The sequence below is a fragment of the Bombina bombina genome, chromosome 9 (assembly GCF_027579735.1).
Source record: "Bombina bombina isolate aBomBom1 chromosome 9, aBomBom1.pri, whole genome shotgun sequence".
Classification (NCBI taxonomy): Eukaryota; Metazoa; Chordata; class Amphibia; order Anura; family Bombinatoridae; genus Bombina; species Bombina bombina.
The window spans coordinates 253,789,538-253,816,971 of record NC_069507.1 but is presented as its reverse complement, the minus strand read 5'-3'; positions in this window follow the sequence as shown (position 1 = coordinate 253,816,971).

Genomic DNA, 27,434 nt, shown 5'->3' with positions numbered 1-27,434 from the left:
CTTCTCCATAAGGGAACTCCTAGTGGGATATGCCACTGGTGAATCCCACTGATTTGTTGACCTAATGAAGCCAGTCTGTCTATTTAAGAATAGTCACTGTCATTAAGTGACTACTTATCCACGAGTTACAGTAAAAATTGTGTCAAGACCCCAAAAAAGATTTTATTATTGCCAAATCAGAAGAAAAAAAACAAAACACAGGGCCACATTACAAGTGGATTAACGCTCGGGAGTTAACTGCACTAGAAATAAGATTTTTGTGCACGTCGGGTTATGCTCTTATTATGAGCTGAAAGTAAACTGTTTTCGCTTGTGCGCTAACCTGACAAGCGAAAAAAGCTGAACTTAGATTATTGTGTGCGCAATCACGTAATCCCCCATAGTCAATGGAGCAAAAAAAGTGGGGAAAAAACTAAACTTACGCAAACCCGACATGAAAATATTAATATTTTACATACCAATGTCACATAGAAAAATATGTTCTATTTAGTCATAAATACGTGTTTTTATACATATCTAATGGTATTTTGGTTCAATATTTATCTATCTATATATATATATATATATATAATTATATATATATATGTGTATATATATATGTGTATATATATATATATATAATTATATATAGGTATAGATATACTGTATACATATATATGTATGAATATCTATTTATAAATATTTAGAACACATTCTGCTATGTGAAGAATATTGGAATGTGACATATTTACAGTAAATACATAGTTAAAACCTTTATTAAATATGAATATTGCATAACTATGCTTTAACATGTTTTCCTCTTCTTAAATGCAAAAGGCTCCAATTCACTTATATATAAGTCTATACTAAGATCCTGCTCCTTGCATCCGTGACTATCACCTCTTCCCATGCTAGACTGCAGGACTTCTGTCGTGCAGCACCTACCCTCTGGAACACACCTCGTGCTGTCAGGCTTTCCCCTAATCTTTCTTCTTTTAAATGCTCCCTGAAGACTTTTCTGTTCAGAGAAGCCTACCACCCAACTCAATAATAAATTAATTTCACTTACCTAACATTTCCCTAATCTAACTCTACATTAACATCTTCCTCAATCTTGCAGTCCTCACCTGTTTCTCAACCTCCTACCCTTCTAGATTGTAAGTTCCCACAGGAATAGGGCCCTCAATTCCTCCTGTATGTGTTTGTAAATGTTGTCCTATCTCTTACAAGTTGTATATCATTGTTTTATTTAAATTATTTGTACCCATGGACAGCACTGCGGAATATGTTGGTGCTTTATAAATAAAGTATAATAATAATAATAATAATATATTTGTACATATGTATTCATGTGTTTATATGTGTATATATGTCTTTAAATACATAAATACACATATAAATACACAAATACATATGTACACATATATATGTTGACAAGGAATATGTATGGATGTCTATGCTAAAGCCCTTTGCCTGCCTTTTTTATATCTAACACCTGAGACCTCATATATTAGAGTTCTTATAACTTTTGTGCTCAATATTTTATTTTGAATACATTTTATTAGATGGTGTTATTATGAGTGTAACTGTACTTTGTAATGTATTTTTGATGTGTTTTGTGATAATTTTTTGTTTTGCAAAACAGTTAACCAGAGCTCTGAGGATGTGGTTATCATTCAAGTAAATCACGATTCTGCTCAAGCCAATGCGTTTACTTTCAACTTGTAATACCAGCGGTAAGTCTGACAAGACAAACAAAGACATCTGCAATAAAACTCTTAGCACTCATGCACAACTGTAAGCACTCTGCTCGTAATCTAGACCACAGTGTCTGGAATCCCAAAAATATTTATTTTATTTTTAAATTAAAAAATAAATAAATCTGTCATCAAATAAATTTTTAAAGATGTTTTCTCCCATCTCAAAATCATTAATTTAGATAACACTACACTCCCTCTTGTTATATGACAGCGGCGTTAGATCACCACTGGCTTAGACATAGTCCATAGTTAGGGGCAGAGAGGGGGGGTCAAGCCATTATGCAGATGAGGTTGGTGATCTCCAGGCCCCCGCTTAGTGATGCCAGAGGCTCACTTAGGGCCTCACCACTTAAGCAAGATATTGTAAGAAGTCTCGTCGGTACGGCAAGGTCCTTACTTTTTTTTAGAAATACATTTTTTAACTTAAAACATGTTTAAGTTGCTAAGTTGCAGATTTATCATATGTCTGCCCAATATGATCCGCTCAGCGGATCATGTCCGACAGATATTGATGAATGCCGATAGCATACGTTGTCTGCATTTAACATTGCACAAGCCGTTCTAGTTAACGGCTTGTGCAATGCCGGCACCTGCAAATTTGCAGCCAATGTTTGCTATATAATCTACAGACTGGTGTATTTATTTTACAGGAGACACATTTTAAGAATGTCAGATACCTAATTGTTGGGCGAAATCATTCTTTGCTCATTATAATGCAGCTGCCTCTACTAAAACGTGTGTTTTCTTCATTATGATTCATCATTTACTTAACTTTATAGAAAAAGAGGTGATACAGGATATGTTGGACAGACATCTGCTTGATTCAAAGTACATCAGTGTTCCTATGTAATGTAAACACAGTTAATGTACCACAAACACCTTTTTTCCATGAGATATGTAAATAACTGGTTAATCAGGTACAGAGAGAAGGTAACAGTAGAAGGAAATTTTAATATATAAAAACATCCTGCTCTTCAAAAAATTGTTTTAAATGACACAGTAGTTACTCTTTTTTTTTTTATTTAAACCCACATAAATCCTAAGATATTATAGTTTCTTCCTCAGTCAAATCTTGATCTCTTTCCTCTATTATGAACCCAATATCTGTCTATCTATCTTTATCCAAGTGTTGGGCTTGGCACTCACATAACCAGTAATCTTCATATCACCCGAAGTACACTTTATAAGTAATCGTATATGTCCCATATATGTCCCAAAGGCACTCACCGGGATTTTAAAAGTTATCATTCTTTATTCATAACAACACAGTGACATTTGCGGTGCCCCTATCCTCATACCACACAGTACGTATATCAAAACTCACAAATTTTCATTTACCCCATCATTCCATTTCGGCTCCATGCAGTCCTCAGCATTCCAGAAGCCGTCCCTTCCGGTGACTCAGAAATGAGTCTAGGCGTTACCCTAGCAAATGGATGCTTCTGATTAGTGCTGGAGTTGTAAAATAAAAAAATAGCACATAGTCCACAATCTATATCACATTACACTTTGAAAGAGCTACAGTACATATTGCTTTACATAGTCTAATTATTAGGAGTATATTCGCTGGCTAAACAGATAATCTATATTGCAACATATCATATATCTGTACATACACCAGCTATCTAATTTTGCAATCTAAATAAGTATCCAACAGACAAAATATTTTTTTTTACATAAATCTTGTAATGCTCGTGGGATATTCTACTATCAGACCGAACTCAGCCAGTAGTCTTCTTATCCTGGCGTAGAGCCGGAATGATAGGGAATTTCCCAGAGCAGAGAAAGTTCGCAAGATGAGGTAAGGCAGGATAGTCTTTGGCTGTAACAGACAGGGAAGGCAGTTCAGGGTTAAACCACTAGAATGGTCAGGCAGGCAGGTTTTGGCAACGGTAAAGCAGTCCAGAGGTAAACCACTATGATGGTCAGGCAGGGTTTGGCAACAGAGAGGCAATCCAGAGCAATAGGGGTTAATCAAGCAGAGTAGTCAGACAGGCAGGGTTCAGCAATAGTAAATCAATCCAGCAGTTTAAGAGTAAACAATCAGAGAGGTCAAACAAGCAGAGTTCAGCAGCAGTATATCAAACCAGCAGTTTATGGGTAACCGGGCAGAGTGGTCAGACAAGCAGAGTTAAGCAGCAGTAAATCAATGCAGCAGTTTAGTGGTAAACAGGCAGAGAGGTCAAACAAGCAGAGTTCAGCAGCAGTATATCAATCCAGCAGTTTAGGGGTAAACAGGCCGAGTGGTCAGAGAAGCAGAGTTCAACAGCAGTGTATCAAACCAGCAGACAGTAATAATAACACCAAGGAGAAAGCTAAGTAACACCTATATTTGGGCAGGGGTAACAGGAAAATGAGAGACTTACATAGGCACATGATTTGCGCCACAGCTCCAGGACTGGCATCAGGAAGGAGGAGACGTGCAACAATGACATCATCATCATACGCTCAGAGGCACTGCCGCATCTCTGGCAACATCCAGAGCATCCATAGCAACAGCCAGAGTGTCCCTGACAATAGCCAGAGCGATGTCGCGCTGCGAGGCGGCATGACATAGCCCCCCCTCAAGGGTTCCCTCCAGGAACCAGAGTCGGCTTTGAAGTATGAGCAGAATGGAACTTTGAGAGCAAAGATGGAGCGTGCACATCTAGGACAGGAACCCAGGAACGATCCGCTACAGAGTATCCCTTCAAATGCACAAGGTATTGCAGTTGTCTACGCCTGTATCTGGAGTCCAGGATCTTAGTAACCTCATATTCAGGGTCAACATGGACCAGGAGTGGAGGAGGAGGAGCTCTGAGTCGCATAAACCTATTCTTGATGTAAGGCTTGAGTAGTGAGATATGGAAGACTGGGTGTATGCGCAAGGTTCTGGTCAAGGCCACTCTGTAGGCAACAAGAGACAGTCTTTTTAGAACTTTGTAAGGACCGATAAACCTAGGCCATAATTTGTGGCAGGGTTGACGTAGACGAATGTGTCGAGTAGAGACCCAAACATGTTTACCTACCAAGAAGACACATACAGAGGCTCTATGATAATCAGTAAACTTCTTGTATCTAGAGACAGCTGAACGTAACTGAGAGCGAATACGTTGCCAATGAGTGGTAAATTCAGTAACGTGTTGGTCTGCAGCAGGAACCCCAGTGGACTGAGCAGAAAGAGGGAAGACACGAGGTTGATACCCTGCTGTGGCTTGAAATGGAGAACAACATAGAGAAGAGTGCCAATGAATATTTCTCGCCAGCTCAGCTAGGGGTAACAACTCAGATCAGTTGGTATGGAGAGAATTGACAAAGGCTCCAAGGTAGGCCTCAAGATCTTGGTTTACTTTCTCGGTTAATCCATTGGTCTGAGGGTGGTAGCCAAAAGACAAGGAAACAGTGGTTCCAATCAATTTACAAAAGGCCCTCCAAAAGGTAGAAATTAATTGTGAACCTCTGTCGGAAACAATATTCATGGGAATGCCATGAAGACGAACCACATGCAAGAGAAAAAGAAATGATAAGTCTTGGGCAGAAGGCAATTTCTTAAGGGGTACAAAATGAGACAGTCTGGAAAACCGATCCACAACAACCCAAATAACTGTATGATGGTCAAAAGGTGGAAGGTCCACAATGAAGTCCATTGTTATGTGTGTCCATGGTTGTTTAGGAATCAACACTGGTTGGAGCAAGCAAGGAGGCAAGGATCGTGGAATTTTGTTGGCAGAACAAGTTGTGCAGGCTCTCACATAATCCTGAGCATCAGGCTTCATAGTAGGCCACCATACATGTTGAGAAAGATGCTTAAAAGTCATTGTCAAGCCAGGATGTCCTGAGATTTTACTATCATGAGCCCAGGATAGCACAGGAGTGCGTAGGTTCAGAGGTACAAAGAGGATATCAGAAGCCATGGGGCTTCTGGAGGGTTTCTAGACTGGGCATGTTGCAGTCTTTGAAGACGGGTGGTATTCAGTTGAGCAACCACACAGGAGGGAGGTATGATGTGTTCAATAGGAGCTTCAGAGGAATCACTTGAGTGAGGAAACTGACGGGAAAGGGAGTCCCCCATTCTTGTTTTTGGTCCCGGAAAGATAAGAGTCCACAAAATTAAAATGGGAAAAAAACAAGGCCCACCTGGCCTGTCGAGGATTGAGTCGATGAGCAATCTCTAGGTAAGTTAGATTAGTGTGATCAGTGAGAATCTGAATGGGATTGGCGGTGCCCTCTAGCCAACGATGTTATTCAGTCAAGGCCATCTTAATGGCTAAGAGTTCGTGATTACCCACATCGTAATTCCTCTCTGCAGGAGCAAAGTGTTTAGAGAAAAAGACTACAGGGTGAGACTTAGAGGTTAAAGGATCCCTGTGGGTTAGAACTGCTCCAGCCTCTATCTCGAAAGGCATCAACCTCTAAAGTGAACTGTAGGTCAGGATCAGGATGGCGGAGCATAGGAGCAGAACAAAAAGTCTTTTTCAGATGAGAGAAGGCATCCATGGCTTCAGGAGGCCAATGTTTACAGTCTTTGTTCCATTTTGTCAATTCAGTGAGTGGAGCGACTGTTTGAGAAAAGTTCTTTATAAACCTGTGGTAATAATTGGAGACCCCAAGAATCTCTGTAATTCCTTTAATGAAGTAGGTTGAGGCCATTCTAAAACTGCTGTGAGTTTAGCAGGATCCATGAGAAAACCCTCCTTTGAGATGACATAACCAAGGAACTGGATCTGAACTTGATCAAACTCACATTTTTCTAGCTTGGCTACCTAAGAATTGTCTCTGAGACGTTGAAGTACCTGTCTCACTTGTTTATGATGCTCCTCCAAAGTGGAAGAGAAAACAAGGATGTCTTCCAGGTAGATGATGACAGTGCAATTGAGGAGGTCTTGGAAGACATCGTTGACTAATGACTTGAAGACTGCAGGGCGTTACACAGCCCAATGGGCATTACAAGGTATTCGTAATGCCCTGTTCTTGTGTTAAAGGCGGTCTTCCATTCATGGCCTGGGAAGATACGAATCAGATTGTATGCGCCACGTAAGTCAAGCTTGGTGATGAAGCGAGCATCCTGGAGTGAGTCATACAGTTCAGTGATTAAAGGAATGGGATAGAGATTCTTGAAAGTTATGTTGTTCAAGGCCCTTTAGTCGATACAGGCTCTGAGCCCATCATCCTTCTTACTGACGAAAAAGAAGCCTGCCCGAGCAGGAGAGGAGGAAGGGCAAATGAAACCTTTAGCAAGGTTCTCTTGGATGTACTCCTCAATGGACTTGGTTTCGGCTTTGGAGAGTGGATAAGTCCTCCCTTTAGGAAGTGGGGCTCCGGGAAAGAGGTCAATTTGACAGTCGTAAGGATGGCGGGGTGGCAGCACGTCGACTGCTTTCTTCTCAGAGACATGAATAAGGACAGTGGTCCGAAACGTTGTCTGTTTTAAGTGGCACAATAAAATAATGATGTTTTAATACAGTTGGTGGTGCAGCTATATCATTATTTTTGGACTGCTTTCTTCTCAAACACATCTGCAAAGTCTGTGAATACTGAGGGAAGACTTAAAGGAGTCTAAAGACTGGCTATGGGGATGCGGAGCAGAGTCTGCCAGACTTTGAAAGAGCTGAATGCCCTTTAAGGGCGATGCCCATACAAATGCCCTTTTCAGGACAATGGGTAGCTTAGGTTTTTGTTAGAGTTAGGTTTATTATTTTGGGGGGTTGGTTGGGTGGTGGGTTTTACTGTTGGGGGGTCTTTGTGTTTTTTTATAGGTAAAAGAGCTGATTTCTTTGGGGCAATGCCCCACAAAAGTCCCTTTTAAGGGCTATTGGTAGTCTATTGTAGGCTAGGTTTTTTTTTTGTTTTGTTTTTTGGTGGGCTTTTTTATTTTTATAGGGTTACTAGATTAGGTGTTATTCTTTTTTATTTTTGATCGTTTCGTTTGTTATTTTTCGGAATTTAGTGTTTGTTATTTTTTGTAATTTAGTATTTTTTATTTTTTGTAATTAGATACTTTGAAATTTTTATAGTAGTGTTAGGATTTTTTTAATGTGTATTTTAGTTTTCTTTAATTGGTAGTTAAATTTTAGTTTAATAGTTATATTAGTTTAATTGTTGGGGTGTTTAGATGTGGTTTTTATGTTAGGGTGTGTAACTTTTTTTCCCCATAGACATCAATGGGGCTGCGTTACTGAGATTTTCATTCCGCAATCGCAGGTGTTAGGTATTTTTCTAACACGCTCTCCCCATTTATGTCTATGGGGAAAGCGTGCACGAGCACGTCAAAGCAGCGCTTGTATTTTGTGCGGTATGGAGCTCAATACAACCATATCGCACGCACAAGCCAGCTGTTTGAAAACTTGTAATGGCAGTGCTATGGAGGGTGAAATAACGCAACTTTTGTTGTGTTCGTTACATACCCTCTATCGCGCATAACTTGTAATCTACCTGATTGTGAATTACTACTTATTTGGGACATAGGCAATGCCCTTTTCAAGACTGAAGAATGGCCACTGGAGGAATACAGCAATGAATTCCTATCTATAGTCTTGTGGAATAATGTAGTCAGAAATCTCCCATTTTTTCATAAATTCAAAAAATCAGATTGTGTACTGCAATAGCAAAGCTTAAAGGACCATAATACCCAAATGTTTAAACACTTGAAAGTGATGCAGTATAGCTGTAAGAAGCTGACTAGAAAATATCACCTGAACATCTCTAAGTAAAAAAAGAAAGATATTTTACCTCCAAAGATTCTCAGTAGCCACATCCCATTGTAAAGGACTTCAAAGCAACAAATCAGTATGCCTGTCCCGAGACAGCGGAAGGAGCGAGCTTTCATGCACGCTCATGTTATTTCCCTATTCAGTGTAAGGAAGTTTACAATAAAATCTCATGAGAGTTAAGTCAAATCTCATGAGATCACAGTAAAAGAGTTAATGACCTCAGCACTGCTGATGCTGATTGGCTGCTGTTCATTTCTTCATTTTTTTATTTTTTTTTTTACCTGCAGCTGGGCTGCAGCTGAGTATAACTTTTTACACAGAACTTACTCTGCTGAGCTGAGGAAATTGTGAGGTAAAATATCTTCCTTTTTTACATAGAGATGCTCAGGTGATATTTTCCTGTCAGCTTTTTACAGTTATACTGCATCAGTTTCAAGTGATTTAGCATATGAGTATTATGTCCCTTTAAACTTGAGTTTAGGGTGGGCATTGTTCAATGTTTCAAACCACAGTTTAAGTTCTAGTTTCGTGCCCCTCTACAGTAGGACCAAATCGTCTATGTAGTGCCTTTCTTAATAATAAAGTATACTACACTATACTTTATTTTACTATACTACACTTTTCTATACTATACTATACTATACTACACTACACTATACTATACTACACTATACTGTACTAAACTACACAATACTAAACTTTACTACATTATACTCCACTATACTCCACTATTCTACACTATACCATACCATACTATACTATACTATACCACACTATACTACACTATACTATACTACACTATACTGTACTAAACTACACAATACTATACTTTACTACATTATACTCCACTATACTCCACTATTCTACACTATACCACACTATACTACACTATACTTTACTATCGCTTTATTATTTAGAAAGTATGACTTTCTAATCCTGCATCCATATGTGTGTGTATATAGAAACACACACACAATTTACCTTACTTTAAATAATCCTGAAAATTCACTTGATTTTAGCCAAATGCATTTAGAATTGCATTAATGGAGAAAAGTGTTTGTAGTACTCTGAATTGCAGGCACATTACCTTCTTATAATTGTGTTCCAATATCAATACTACATTAACTACAAAGCTATAATAAAAAAGGAACAATATGAAACTGAGCAATCTAGCAATTATATATATTTTGACTTCAGTGTACTGACAGTCTGGTTTATTTCTTTTTTATGGTACTTATTTCATCCCTAGAGGCAACAATATCGTTATGAGTGATAAATGACTTTTGCTACAATTATATATTTATGTCTTTCATGTTGCACAATAAAACATTTCCCTGTTATTTATCTTTAGTATATATCTTTACCCCCTTTAGTTGTTTCCTTCTGTGTTCTGTCTTGTAACGTGATTGGAGCTGTCCAAGCAGAAACATTCCTTCTGCCCGCATTCACTGTGTGTAATTCTTTTTCATATGATTCAGTAATATAATGGTTATGTGTAGTGCTGTCTTGTATGCCTGAGGGCTTTGCAATGAATTGAAGAGGTTAATCTAAGATTTAATTAGATATATCCATGTGCTGTTCTAATAAACTGTAAATAATGAGATGCCACCCGCACGCTCTTGTAACCAGTCTGTACGCTGGTGCTGGCACCTTGGCACAAACCACCTGTCAGTTTCATTCTCTAAGTCACTAACAGCTTTTCATTTTATTTTTTTTAATGCCATGGTCTATATTTTAGATATATGTTTATGTAATATTGTGAGTGGTGGATGGAAATGGTACTGACATTTTAGTGAGTTTTAAAGGGACATTGTACACAAATTTATATAAAAAAGCACAATTTAAACATGATTTTCCCATAGAAAGTATAAGATAACGTTTAATCTGACAATAAAGTTAATGCAGCTGTGTCAGTTATGTACTTCATATGGATACAAAAAGGTTTATATTAAGCCCTAAATTCCAAATAAAAGCCTAGTGATAGAAGCAAAAAAAAAGCCTTTAGGGTTGGGGAGTAGAATGTTTGTAATCGTTACTGATTGGTCTGGGTAGAATTTGCTCACATGAGCTGTAGATTAAACTCACACATCAGACTCAGTTTAACTATAAGCTTGATTTGTCTATGGAGGCAGCTTTGGAGCCTTTACCAACTGCTAGATAATAGGACAATGAAGACAAAATGAAAAGCTCAGGATACGCATTGAGTGTGCAGTTTAAAACATCTTTTTAATTTACGTCTTATATCAAATTTGCTTTTTTAAGGTATCCTTTGTTGAAGAGTAAAGCTAGGTAGACTCAGGAGCAGTTATACACTACAATAGCTGCTGATTGGTGGATGCACGTACTATATACGCCTCTTGTCATTGGCTCACTAAATGTCTTCATCTAGCTCTCAGTAATGCATTGCTGCTCCTTAGCCTTCTCTTCAACAAATAATAGCAAGAGAACTAAGCACATTTGATAATAAAAGTAAAATGAAATTACATCTATCTATGAAGATATAGCAAGAAGTAAAGGGGGATGGTGAGATATAGTTAGACATACACATTTATATACATATGTTTTATCTATACCGTATATATATATTATAACTAAGTGAAAAACAAAGGTATTTGAAGTATTTCTTGAAGTAAACTTTGACTTTAGCACAGTTGGCCTGGTGCACCCTTGGGTTAGCTTATAAGCGAAAGCCAAAAGCGACTTTTGTAGTGTGCCCCAGTCATTTGGGAAAGGGAGTTAGAGTGATTGTGCTAACCGACCTCCAGATTTTAGCGCACCTGAAGCTTTTACTTGTGCAATAACATTTACTATCAAAGCATACAGCTATGTTACATACTAATTACTGCCTGGGATAAGCATAAGGCTATACTATATACTAACTAGTGCCTGGGATAAGCATGCAGGTATATTACATACTAATTACTGCCTGGGATAAGCATAAGGCTATACTATATACTAACTAGTGCCTGGGATAAGCATGCAGCTATATTACATACTAATTACTGCCTGGGATAAGCATAAGGCTATACTATATACTAACTAGTGCCTGGGATAAGCATACAGCTATATTACATACTAATTACTGCCTGGGATAAGCTTAAGGCTATACTATATACTAACTAGTGCCTGGGATAAGCATGCAGCTATATTACATACTAACTAATGCCTGCAATAAGCATACAGCTATACTAAATACCACTCTTACATACTAACTAATGTCTGGTATATTAAAAACGTTACCCTAAATACTAATTAATGCCTTGGATAAACATACAGCAATACTACATACTAATTAATGCCTGCGATAAGCATACAGCTATACTAAATACCAATCTTACATATTAACTAATGTCTGGTATATTAAAAACGCTACCCTAAATACTAATTAATTCCTGGGATAAGCATACAGCAATACTACATACTAATTAATGCCTGGAATAGGCATACAGCTATACTACACACTCATTAATTCCTGGGATAAGCATACAGCTTTACTACATTGTAATTAATGCCTGAGATAAGCATACAGCTATACTACATACTAATTAATGCCTGGGATAAGCATACAGCTATACTAAATACTAATTAATGCCTGGGATAAGCATATAGCTATACTACATACTAATTATTGCCTGAGATAAGCATACAGCTATACTACATACTAATTAATGCCTGAGATAAGCATACAGCAATACTACATACTAATTAATGCATGAGACAAACAAACTAATTATTGCCTGAGATAAGCATACAGCTATACTTCATACTAATTAATGCCTGAGATAAGCATACAGCTATACTACATACTAATTAATGCATGAGACAAGCTTACAGCTACACTACATACTACATACTAATTAATGTCTGAGATAAGCATACAGCTATACTACATACTAATTAATGCATGAGACAAGCTTACAGCTATACTTCATACTACATACTAATTAATGCCTAAGATAAGCATACAGCTATACTACATATTAATTAATGCCTGAGATAAGCATACAGCTATACTACATACTACTTATTGCGTGTAATAAGCATACAGTTATACTACATACTAATTAATGCCTGGGATAAGCATACAGCTATACTACATACTAATTAATGGCTGAGATAAGCATACAGCTATACTACATACTAATTAATGCCCATGATAAGCATATAGTTATACTACATACTAATTATTGCCTGAGATAAGCATACAGCTATACTACATACTAATTAAGGCCTGAGATAAGCATACAGCTATACTACATACTAATTAATGGCTGCGATAAGCATACAGCTATACAACATACTAATTAATGCCTGAAATAACCATACAGCTATACTACATACTAATTATTGCCTGAGATAAGCATACAGCTATACTACATACTAACTAGTGCATGAGAAAAGCATAAAGCTATACTACATACTAATTAATGCCTGGGATAAGCATACAGCTATACTAGATACTAAATAATGCATGGGATAAGCATACAGCTATACTACATAGTAATTAATGCCTGAGATAAGCATACAGCTATACTACATAGTAATCAATGCCTGGGATAAGCATACAGCTTTACTACATTGTAAATAATGACTCAGCTAAGCATTAATCTATACTTCCTACTAATTAATGCATGGGATAATCATACAGCTTTACTACATACTAATTAATGTCTGGGAAAATCATACAGCTATACTACATACTAATTAATACCTGAGATAAGCATACAGCTAAACTACATACTAATTAATGCCTGTGATAATCATACAGCTATACTACATACTAATTAATGTCTGGGATAAGCATACAGCTATACTAGATACTAAATAATGCATGGGATAATCATACAGCTATACTACATAGTAATTAATGCCTGAGATTAGCAAACAGCTATACTACATGCTAATTAATGCCTGAGATAATCATACAGCTTTACTGCATACTAATTAATGCATGGGATAAGCATACAACTATACTACATAGTAATTAATGCCTGGGAAAAGCATACAGCTTTACTACATTGTAAATAATGACTGAGATAAGCATACATCTATACTACCTACTAATTAATGCATGCGATAAGCATACAGCTATACTAAATACCAATCTTACATATTAACTAATGTCTGGTATATTAAAAACGCTACCCTAAATACTAATTAATTCCTGGGATAAGCATACAGCAATACTACATACTAATTAATGCCTGGAATAGGCATACAGCTATACTACACACTCATTAATTCCTGGGATAAGCATACAGCTTTACTACATTGTAATTAATGCCTGAGATAAGCATACAGCTATACTACATACTAATTAATGCCTGGGATAAGCATACAGCTATACTAAATACTAATTAATGCCTGGGATAAGCATATAGCTATACTACATACTAATTATTGCCTGAGATAAGCATACAGCTATACTACATACTAATTAATGCCTGAGATAAGCATACAGCAATACTACATACTAATTAATGCATGAGACAAACAAACTAATTATTGCCTGAGATAAGCATACAGCTATACTTCATACTAATTAATGCCTGAGATAAGCATACAGCTATACTACATACTAATTAATGCATGAGACAAGCTTACAGCTACACTACATACTACATACTAATTAATGTCTGAGATAAGCATACAGCTATACTACATACTAATTAATGCATGAGACAAGCTTACAGCTATACTTCATACTACATACTAATTAATGCCTAAGATAAGCATACAGCTATACTACATATTAATTAATGCCTGAGATAAGCATACAGCTATACTACATACTACTTATTGCGTGTAATAAGCATACAGTTATACTACATACTAATTAATGCCTGGGATAAGCATACAGCTATACTACATACTAATTAATGGCTGAGATAAGCATACAGCTATACTACATACTAATTAATGCCCATGATAAGCATATAGTTATACTACATACTAATTATTGCCTGAGATAAGCATACAGCTATACTACATACTAATTAAGGCCTGAGATAAGCATACAGCTATACTACATACTAATTAATGGCTGCGATAAGCATACAGCTATACAACATACTAATTAATGCCTGAAATAACCATACAGCTATACTACATACTAATTATTGCCTGAGATAAGCATACAGCTATACTACATACTAACTAGTGCATGAGAAAAGCATAAAGCTATACTACATACTAATTAATGCCTGGGATAAGCATACAGCTATACTAGATACTAAATAATGCATGGGATAAGCATACAGCTATACTACATAGTAATTAATGCCTGAGATAAGCATACAGCTATACTACATAGTAATCAATGCCTGGGATAAGCATACAGCTTTACTACATTGTAAATAATGACTCAGCTAAGCATTAATCTATACTTCCTACTAATTAATGCATGGGATAATCATACAGCTTTACTACATACTAATTAATGTCTGGGAAAATCATACAGCTATACTACATACTAATTAATACCTGAGATAAGCATACAGCTAAACTACATACTAATTAATGCCTGTGATAATCATACAGCTATACTACATACTAATTAATGTCTGGGATAAGCATACAGCTATACTAGATACTAAATAATGCATGGGATAATCATACAGCTATACTACATAGTAATTAATGCCTGAGATTAGCGAACAGCTATACTACATGCTAATTAATGCCTGAGATAATCATACAGCTTTACTGCATACTAATTAATGCATGGGATAAGCATACAACTATACTACATAGTAATTAATGCCTGGGAAAAGCATACAGCTTTACTACATTGTAAATAATGACTGAGATAAGCATACATCTATACTACCTACTAATTAATGCATGGGATAAGCATACAGCTATACTACATACTAATTAATGCCTGTGATAATCATACAGCTATACTATATACTAATTAATGCCTGAGGTAAGCATACAGGCATACTACATATGAATTAATGCCTGGTATAAGCATACAGCTATACTACATACTAATTAATGCCTGAGATAAGCATAAAGCTATACTACATACTAATTAAGGCCTGGTATAAGCATACAGCTATACTACATACTAATTAATGCCTTGGATAAGCATACAGCTATACTTCATACTAATTAATACATTAAATAAGAAAACATCTATACTGCATACTAATTAATTCCTGGAATAAGCATACAGCTATACTACATATTAATTAATGTCTGGAATAAGCATACAGCTATACTACATTCTAATTAATACCTGGAAAAAAGCATGCAGCTATACTACATATTAATGAATGCCTGATATAAGCATACAGCTATACTACATACTAATTAATGACTGGAATAAGTATACAGCTATATTACATATTAATGAAAGCCTGAGATAAGCATACAGCTATACTACATACTAATTAATGCCTGGGATAATTATACAGCTATACTACATACTAAATAATGCCTGGAATAAGCATACATCTATACTACATACTAATTAATGCCTTAGATAAGCATACAGCAATACTACATACGAATGAATGCATGGGACAATTGTACAGCTATACTCCATACTAATTAATGCATGGGATAAGCATACAGCTATACTACATACTAATTAATTACTGGGATAAGCATACAGCTATACTACATACTAATTAATGCCTGAGATAAGCAGACAACTATACTACATACTAATTAATGCCTGTGATAAGCATACAGCTATACTACATATGAATTAATGCCTGAGAAAAGCATACAGCTATACCACATACAAAGTAATGCCTGAGATAAGCATACAGCTATACTGCATACTAATTAATGCCTGAGATAAGCATACAGCTTTACTACATACTAATTATTAAATGAGATAAGCTTAGTTTACAGCTATACTACATACTAATTAATGAATGGGATAAGCTTACAGCTATACTACATACTAATTAATGCCTAAGATAAGCATGCAGCTATACTACATATTAATTAATGCCTGGGATAATCATACAGCTTTACTACCTACTAATTATTGCCTGAGATAAGCATACAACTATACTACATACTAATTAATACCAGGGATAAGCATACAGCTATAAAATATTCTAATTAATGCCCAGGATAAGCATACAGCTATACTACATACTAATTAATGCCTGGGATAAGCATACAGCTATACTACATAATAATTAATGCCTGAGATAAGCATACAGCTTTACTACATACTAATTATTAAATTAGATAAGCTTAGTTTACAGCTATACTACATACTAATTAATGCATGGGATAAGCATACAGCTATATTACATAATAATTAATGGCTAAGATAAGCATGCAGCTATACTACATACTAATTAATGCCTGGGATAATCATACAGCTTTACAACCTACTTATTATTGCCTGAGATAAGCATACAACTATACTACATACTAATTAATGCCAGGGACAAGCATACAGCTATACAATATTCTAATTAATGCCCAGGATAAGCATACAGCTATACTACATACTAATTAATGCCTGGAATAAGCGTAGAGCTATACTACATACTAATTATTCCTGAGATAAGCATATAGCTATATTACATTCTAATTAATGCATTGGAAAAGCTTACAGCTATACTACATACTAATTAATGCCTGTGATATGCATACAGCTATAATACATATTAATAAATGCCTGAAATAAGCATACAGCTATACTACATACTAATTAATGCATGGGATAAGCTTACAGCTATACTACATACTAATTAATTCCTGGGATAAGCATACAGCTATACTACATTTTAATTAATGCCTGAGGTAAGCATACATCTATACTACATACTAATTAATGCATGGGATAAACATACAGCTATACTACATATTAATTATTGCCTGAAATAAGCATACAGCTATACTACATACTAATTAATGCATGGGATAAGCATACAGCTATACTACATACTAATTAATGCATGAGATATGCATACAGACATACCACATACTAATTAATGCCTGTGATAAGCATACAGTTATACTAGATACAATTTAATGCATGGGATAAGCATACAGCTATACTACATACTAATTAATGCCCAAGATAAGCATACAGCTATACTACATACTAAATAATGCCTGGAATAAGCATACAGCTATGCTACATTCAAATGAATGCCTGAGATAAGCATATATCTATACTACATACTAATTAATGCCTGGGATAATCATACAACTTTACAACCTACTTATTATTGCCTGAGATAAGCATACAACTATACTACATACTAATTAATGCCAGGGATAAGCATACAGCTATACAATATTCTAATTAATGCCCAGGATAAGCATACAGCTATACTACATACTAATTAATGCCTGGAATAAGCGTTGAGCTATACTACATACTAATTATTCCTGAGATAAGCATATAGCTATATTACATTCTAATTAATGCATTGGAAAAGCTTACAGCTATACTACATACTAATTAATGCCTGTGATATGCATACAGCTATAATACATATTAATAAATGCCTGAAATAAGCATACAGCTATACTACATACTAATTAATGCATGGGATAAGCTTACAGCTATACTACATACTAATTAATGCCTGGGATAAGCATACAGCTATACTACATTTTAATTAATGCCTGAGGTAAGCATACATCTATACTACATACTAATTAATGCATGGGATAAACATACAGCTATACTACATATTAATTATTGCCTGAAATAAGCATACAGCTATACTACATACTAATTAATGCATGGGATAAGCATACAGCTATATTACATACTAATTAATGCATGAGATATGCATACAGACATACCACATACTAATTAATGCCTGTGATAAGCATACAGTTATACTAGATACGATTTAATGCATGGGATAAGCATACAGCTATACTACATAATAATTAATGCCCAAGATAAGCATACAGCTATACTACACACGAAATAATGCCTGGAATAAGCATACAGCTATACTACATACAAATTAATGCCTGAGATAAGCATATATCTATACTACATACTAATTAATGCATGGGATAAGCTTACAGCTATACTACATACTAACTACATACTAATTATGAGTAGGCTGACCATATTGCCGCTTTAAAAAGGGACACATATGAAAGATACATATGTCAGGGCTGTTTTCAGGGCTGTTTAAAGAAATGGTTTTGTATAAGAACCCTCCCATATGTATTTTTCATATGTGTTCCTTCTTAAAGCGGCAATATGGTCAGCCTAATTATGAGATAAGCTTAAACATATAATACATACTAATTAATGCCAGGGATAAGCATACAGCTTTACTACATACTAAATAATGCCTGAGGTAAGCATACAGCTATACTACATACTAATTAATGCCTAAGATAAGCATACAGCTATACTACATACTAATTAATGCATGGGATAAGCATACAGCTATACTACATACTATTTAATGCCTGGGATAAGCATACAGCTATACTACATACTAATTAATGCCTGAGATAAGCATACAGCTATACTACATACTAATTAATGCATGAGATATGCATACAGACATACCACATACTAATTAATGCCTGTGATAAGCATACAGCTATACTACATATTAATTAATGCATGTGATAAGCATACAGCTATACTAGATACTATTTAATGCATGGGATAAGCATACAGCTATACTACATACTAATTAATGCCCGAGATAAGCATACAGCTATACTACATACTAAATAATGCCTAGAATAAGCATACAGCTATACTACATACAAATTAATGCCTGAGATAAGCATATATCTATACTACATACTAATTAATGCATAGGATAAGCTTCTACTATACTACATACTAACTACATAATAATTAATGCGTGGGATAAGCATACAGCTATACTAAATACTAAATAATGCCTGAGATAAGCATACAGCTATACAAAATACTAATTAATGCCTGAGATAAGCATACAGCTATACTACATACTAATTCATAAATGAGATAAGCTTACACATATAATACATACTAATTAATGCCAGGGATAAGCATACAGCTTTACTACATACTAAATAATGCCTGAGATAAGCATACAGCTATACAAAATACTAATTAATGCCTGAGATAAGCATACAGCTATACTACATACTAATTAATAAATGAGATAAGCTTACAAATATAATACATACTAATTATTGCCTGCGATAAGCATGCAGCTATGCTACATACTAATTATTAAATGAGATAAGCTTACAGCTATACTACATACGAATTAATGAATGGGATAAGCATACAGCTATACTACATAATAATTAATGCCTGAGATAAGCATACAGATATACTACATACTAATTAATAAATGAGATAATATTAGAAATATAATACATACTAATTAATGCCTGGGATAAGCATACAGCCATACTACATACTAAATATTAAATGAGATAAGCTTACAGCTATACTACATACTAATTAATGCCTGGGATAAGCATACAGCTATACTACATACTAATAAATAAATGAGATAAGCTTAGAAATATAATACATACTAATTTAATGCATGGGATAAGCATACAGCTATACTACATACTAATTAATGCCTGAGATAAGCATACAGCTATACTACATACTAATTAATGCCTGGGATAATCATACAGCTTTACTGCATACTAATTAATGCCTGGGATAAGCATACAGCTATACTACATACCAATTAATGCATTGGATAAGCATACAGCTATACTATAAACTAATTATTGCCTGAGATAAGCATACAGCTATACTAAATACTAATTAATGCCCGGGATAAGCATACAGCTATACTACATACTAATTAATGCCTGGAATAAGCATAGAGCTATATTACATACTAATTAATGCCTGAGATAAACATACAGCTATACTACATATTAATTAATTAATGCCTGTGATAAGCATACCACTATACTACATATTAATTAATGCTTGAGATAAGCATACAGCTATACTACATACTAATTAATGCATGGGATAAGCATACAGCTATGCTACATACTAATTAATGCCTGGGGTAAGCATACAGCTATACTACATATTAATTAATGCCTGAGGTAAGCATACAGCTTTACTACATACCAATTAATGCATGGGATAAGCGTACAGTAATACTACATAGTAATTAATGCCTGAGATAAGCAAACAGCTATACTACATACTAATGAATGCATGGGAGAAGCATACAACTATACTACAAACTAATGAATGCATGGGACAAGCTTACAGCTATACAACATACTAATTAATGCCCGGGATAAACATACAGCTATACTACATACTAATTAATGGCTGGAATAAGCATACAGCTATACTATTTACTTATTAATGCCTAAGATATGCATACAGCTATACTACATACTAATTAAAGCATGGGATAAGCATACAGCTATACTACATATTAATTAATGCCTGAGTTAAGCATACAGCTATACTATATACTATTTAATGCATGGGATAAGCATACAGCTATACTACATACTAATTGATGCATGGGGTATGCATACAGCCATACTACATACTAATTAATGCCTGTGATAAGTATACAACTATACTACATACTAATTAATGCATCGAATAAGCATACATCTATACAACATACTAATTAATGCCTGAGATAAGCATACAGCTATACTGCATACTAATTATTGCCTGAGATAAGCATACAGCTATACTACATACTAATTAATAAATGAGATAAGCTTACAGCTATACTACATAGTAATTAATGCCTGAGATAAGCATACAGCTATATTACATACTAATTAATGCCTGGGCTAAGCATACAGCTATACTACATACTAATTAATGCCTGTGATAAGCATACAGCTATACTACGTACTAATTAATGCATGGGATAAGCATACAGCTATACTACATACTAATTTATGGGACAGTTAACACTAAAATTGTTATTATTTAAAAAGATAGATAATGCCTCTACTTCTCATTCCCAAGCTTTGCAGAACCAACATTGTTAATTAAAATACTTTATAACATTTAAACCTCTAAATGTCTGCTTGTTTCTAAGCCACTACAGACAGCCTCTTATCACATGCTTTTTTTTATTAGCTTTTCACAACAAGACACTGCTAGTTCATGTGGTCCATATAGATAAAATTTTGGCTGACAATGCACTAATTGGCTAAAAGTTAATAAATAATAAATAGTCATGTGATCAGGGCGCAGTCTGCAGAGGCTTAGATACAAGGTAATCACAGAGGTAAAAAGTGTATTAATATAACAGTGTTTGTTGTGCAAATCTGGGGAATGGGTAATAAAGGGATTATCTATCTTTTTAAACAATAACATTTTTGGAGTCTTATTTGCAGTAAAATCTAAGGCCCAGATTACGAGTTTTGAGTTAGAGGCTATGCGGTGCTAACAAGCAATTTTCCCTCACTGCTCACTTACATGCAGCGCTGGTATTACGAGTTTTCAGAAACCCGTCGTTAAGACAAGAAGTGAGCGTTGAGCAAAATTTCGCTCATTAGCGCACTCCAATACCAGCGCTGCTTAAGTCAGCGGTGAGCTGGTCGTACATGCTCGTGCACGATTTCCCCATAGGAATCAACAGGGAGAGCCGTTTGAGAAAAAGTCTAACACCTGCCAAAAAGCAGCGTAAAAACTCACTAACGCAGCCCCATTGATTCCTATGGGGAAATAAAACTTATGTCTACACCCTGACATGAACCCCAAGTCTAAACACCCCTAATCTTACACTTATTAACCCCTAATCTGCCGCCCCCGACACCTCAGACACCTGCATTATAATTATTAACCCCTAATCTGCCGCTCCGGACACCGCTGCCACCTACATTATATGCATTAACCCCTAATCTGCTGCCCCCAACATCGCCGACACCTACATACTATTTATTATTATTAACCCCTAATCTTCCATACCCAATGTCGCCGCAACCTACCTACATTTATTAACCCCTAATCTGCCACCCCAATGTCTCTGCCACTATATTAAAGTTATTAACCCCTAAACCTAAGTCTAACCCTAACCCTAACATGCCCTAACAAATATAATTAAAATAAATCTAAAGAAAATTACTATAATTAACTAAATTATTCCTATTTTTAACTAAATACTTACCTATAAAATAAACCCTAAAATAGCTACAATATAACTAATAGTTACATTGTAGCTATCTTAGGGTTTATTTTTATTTTACAGGCAACTTTGTATTTATTTTAACTAGGTAGAATAGTTATTAAATAGTTATTAACTATTTAATAACTACCTAGCTAAAATAAATACAAAAGTGCCTGTAAAATAAAACCTAACCTAAGTTACACTAACACCTAACACTACACTATAATTAAATAAATTAACTAAATTAAATACAATTACCTAAATTAAATTAGCTAAAGAACAACAAAAAAACACTAAATTACAGAAAATAATAAACAAATTACAGATATTTAAACTAATTACACCTAATCTAATAGCCCTATTAAAATAAAAAAAGCCCCCCCAAAATAAAAAAAAACCCTAACCTAAACTAAACTACCAACAGCCAATAGAATGCAAGCTCAATCCTATTGGCAGATTGGATCAGCCAATAGGATTGAACTTCAATCCTATTGGCTGATTGCATCAGCCAATAGGATTTTTTCTACCTTAATTCCGATTGGCTGATAGAATTGTATCAGCCAATCGGAATCTAAGGGACGCCATCTTGGATGACATCACTTAAAGGTACCTTCATTCAGCTTTAGTCGTCGGATGAAGAGGATGCTCCGCTTCGGATGTCTTGAAGATGGACCCGCTCAGCGCCGGATGGATGAAGATAGAAGATGCCGTCTGGATGAAGACTTCTGCCCGTCTGGAGGACCACTTCACCCGGCTTGGATGAAAACTTCTCCCGGCTTCATTGAGGACTTTGGCCTGGCTTGGATGAAGATTTCTCCCGGTAAGTCGATCTTCAGGGGGTTAGTGTTAGGTTTTTTAAGGGTGTATTGGGTGGGTTTTATTTTTAGGTTAGGGACTTTGGGCTGCAATAGAGCTAACTGCCCTTTTAAGGGCAATGCCCATCCAAATGCCCTTTTCAGGGCAATGGGAAGCTTAGGTTTTTTTAGATAGTATTTTATTTGGGGGGTTGTTTGTGTGGGTGGTGGGTTTTACTGTTGGGGGGTTGTTTGTATTTTTTTTTACAGGTAAAAGAGCTGATTACTTTGGGGCAATGCCCCGCAAAAGGACCTTTAAAGGGCTATTGGTAGTTTAGGCTAGGGTTTTTTTTTATTTTGGGGGGCTTTTTTATTTTAATAGGACTATTAGATTAGGTGTAATTAGTTTAAATATCTGTAATTTGTTTATTATTTTCTGTAATTTAGTGTTTTGTTTTTTTTGTACTTTAGCTAATTTAATTTAATTTAGGTAATTGTTTTTAATTTAGTTAATTTATTTAATTATAGTGTAGTGTTAGGTGTTAGAGTAAATTAGGTTAGGTTTTATTTTACAGGTACTTTTGTATTTATTTTAGCTAGGTAGTTATTAAATAGTTAATAACTATTTAATAACTATTCTACCTAGTTAAAATAAATACAAACTTGCCTGTAAAATAAAAATAAACCCTAAGCTAGCAACAATGTAACTATTAGTTATATTGTAGCTATTTTAGGGTTTATTTTATAGGTAAGTATTTAGTTTTAAATAGGAATAATTTAGTTAATTATAGTAATTTTCTTTAGATTTATTTTAATTATATTTAAGTTAGGGGGTGTTAGGGTTAGGGTTAGACTTAGGTTTAGGGGTTAATAACTTTAATATAGTGGTGGAGACATTGGGGGTGGCAGATTAGGGGTTAATAAATGTAGGAAGGTTGTGGCGACATTGGGTATGGCAGATTAGGGGTTAATAAATAGTATGTAGGTATTGGCGATGTTGGGGGCAGCAGATTAGGGGTTCATAAATATAATGTAGGTGGTGGCAGTGTCTGGAGCGGCAGATTAGGAGTTACATTTTTATTATAGTGTTTGCGATGCAGGAGGGCCTCGGTTTAGGGGTTAAGAGGTAGTTTATGGGTGTTAGTGTACTTTTTAGCACTTTAGTTGTGAGTTTTATGTTACGGCCTTATAGTGTAAAACTCATAACTACTGACTTTTAAATGCATTAGGGATGTTGGAGTTAGAGGGTGTACCGCTGACTTTTTGGCCTCCCAGGACAGACTAGTAATATCAGCGTTATGGAAGTCCCATAGAAAAAAGACTTTACGAAGTTTATGTAAGTCGTTTTGCGGTAAGGCCAAAGAAGTGTGTGGTGACCCTAAACCTTCAAGACTCGTAATACCAGCGGGCATAAAAAAGCAGCGTTAGGACCTCTTAACACTGCTTTCTTACCCTGACGCACAACTCGTAATCTAGCCGTATGTTTTTTTTTGTCTCTATCTTCAGCCAGTAACATACTTGTCAATGATAGATTGTTATCAACTCTAGTTATCTAGCCATCAGCAAACTAAATACAAAAAACTTGAACCAAAATCATGAAATTTTGATTGCAACTTTCCTATCCCTTTAGAGGGACATTATACATATTTGTTATATAACTGCATGTAATAGACACTACTATAAATAAGAATATGCACAGATACTGATATGAAAAATCCAGTATAAAACCTTTTAAAAACGTATTTAGAAGCTCCCAATTTAGCACTGTTGGGAGCTTCTAAATGCTGATGGATTCAAAAGTGTAGTGTTTGAATCCATCAGCATTCAAACACTACACTTTCTCAGAGTCAGCAGGGCAGGGCCGGACTGGGACCAAAAAAAGGCCCGGGCATTTTGGGTCATAGAGGCCCACTCCCCCTCACCACTTCTTATTTACCTGTACACACACACACACCACACACACACCACACACACAGAGACCTCAAACGCACACACAGACAGACCTCACACGCACACACACACCACACACATAAAACACCACACACACACATACACCACACACAGTCACACACACACACCAACACCACACACATACATACACCACACACACACCACACACACACCTCACACACACAGAGACCTCACACGCACACACACACAGACCTCACACAAACACACACCACACACATACAACACCACACACACACATGCACCACACACAATCACACACACACCAACACCACACAGATACATACACAGAGACCTCACACGCACACACACACACACACACCACACACATAAAACACCACACACACACATACACTACACACAGTCACACACACACACCAACACCACACACATACATACACCACACACACACCTCACACACACAGAGACCTCACACGCACACACACACAGACCTCACACACACACACACCACACACATACAACACCACACACACGCATGCACCACGCACAATCACACACACACACCAACACCACACAGATACATACACAGAGACCTCACACGCACACACACAGACCTCACAAGCACACACACACAGACCTCTGACACACACAGAGACCTCACACGCACACACACAGACCTCACACACACACACACACACCACACACATACAACACCACACACACACATGCACCACACACAATCATACACACACCACACAGATACATATACAGAGACCTCACACGCACACACACACAGACCTCACACGCACACACACACAGACCTCACAAGCACATACACACAGACCTCTCACACACACAGACCTCAAACACATAATAAAATATGAAATTTGCAGTGCAGTATAACTGGCTCTTATTATTTACAGTATAGGCTGTGAATTGTATTGGCATTTGGATGTTATGACTAAATGCATTTTATAAGGCACAGATAGATTTCTTATTTAACATTTAGGCTATTATTGAAACAGAAAAATATGAGCAGCGAACTGTGCTCACAGACACAAAGTTCAGGTTTGTAAAGTGTGCTAAGGGAGGCTGTCACCTTTGCGACATGCAGTGTTAACAGGTCAGTGTATTAGTACTGTCCCCTAATAAAACCAGGCATCATATATCTTCTGTTATATAGCGCTGACCAAAAACTTTATAAGCAAAGAAACTTTGTCACATAACTGTTAATAAGCAGTAATTATTGTGTAAGTCCAGTTGTTTATTTCCAACCCCAGAAAACGGATCACTGTTACTGTTATTTCCAGACACACACACTGCCTGCTTCTGCAATTGACAACAGGGAGGCAAATAAAGAACACAGTTGCCGATTTTTTCAGATTATCCGCTTCTGCTGTTATCTGGTAGGAGGATAAGTTAATAACTGAAAAATCATTCATTGATATCTGTGCCCCCTGGTGCTCATGTTCTCTCTCACTGGATACCTCTGAAATTGTGCATCTGTTTCCTCCTTCCTCTGTGAGTAGCCTCTCCCTCCCCCTCTGGGTTGTTTCTGAGCCCATTGAAAAACCTGTGTATTGGGTCCCATATCACTAGTCATGGACTCCCTAGTGATATTGGATTGGGTATAATGAGACCGTCCCCTTCTCTGTCTGCCCCTCCCACCTCTCTTAGGGATAGTTCCCATATCAGCTCCCTTGGGTTCCTTCAAAATACTTTTAGGCATAGAGTTTAATTCCATTTGTACCTTGAATAGTCTTTACTGTTTTCATACATAAGGAATTTCACAATTTGATCAAATATGCACATTTTCATTTGTATATGTATATCTGTCATTTAAATTATTATTTAAATTATTATTGATATCTTTAGTAACTTTTTAGCATATTGCTGCAGTTGCTTATTGGTTTAAGATATTATTTTCCTTATATGTGTTCTATTTATCTCCCCTTACATGTTCTTTTATATACATGTTACATCCCTCATCTTCATTGCTTAGAGATACTAGTATGTTTTTAACCATGTTTCAGTATACCACTCCCACTTGGGGAGTGGTTAACAGGTATATCAGGTGCTCATTCTTTGAACACCTGTTATCAGTCTATGACTACGGCCACTTGGTGCCGAAACCGGTCAGACTTTTTTGTTCTCTATGCTAAGATAATTTTGTGACCTGTTTTTACCGTA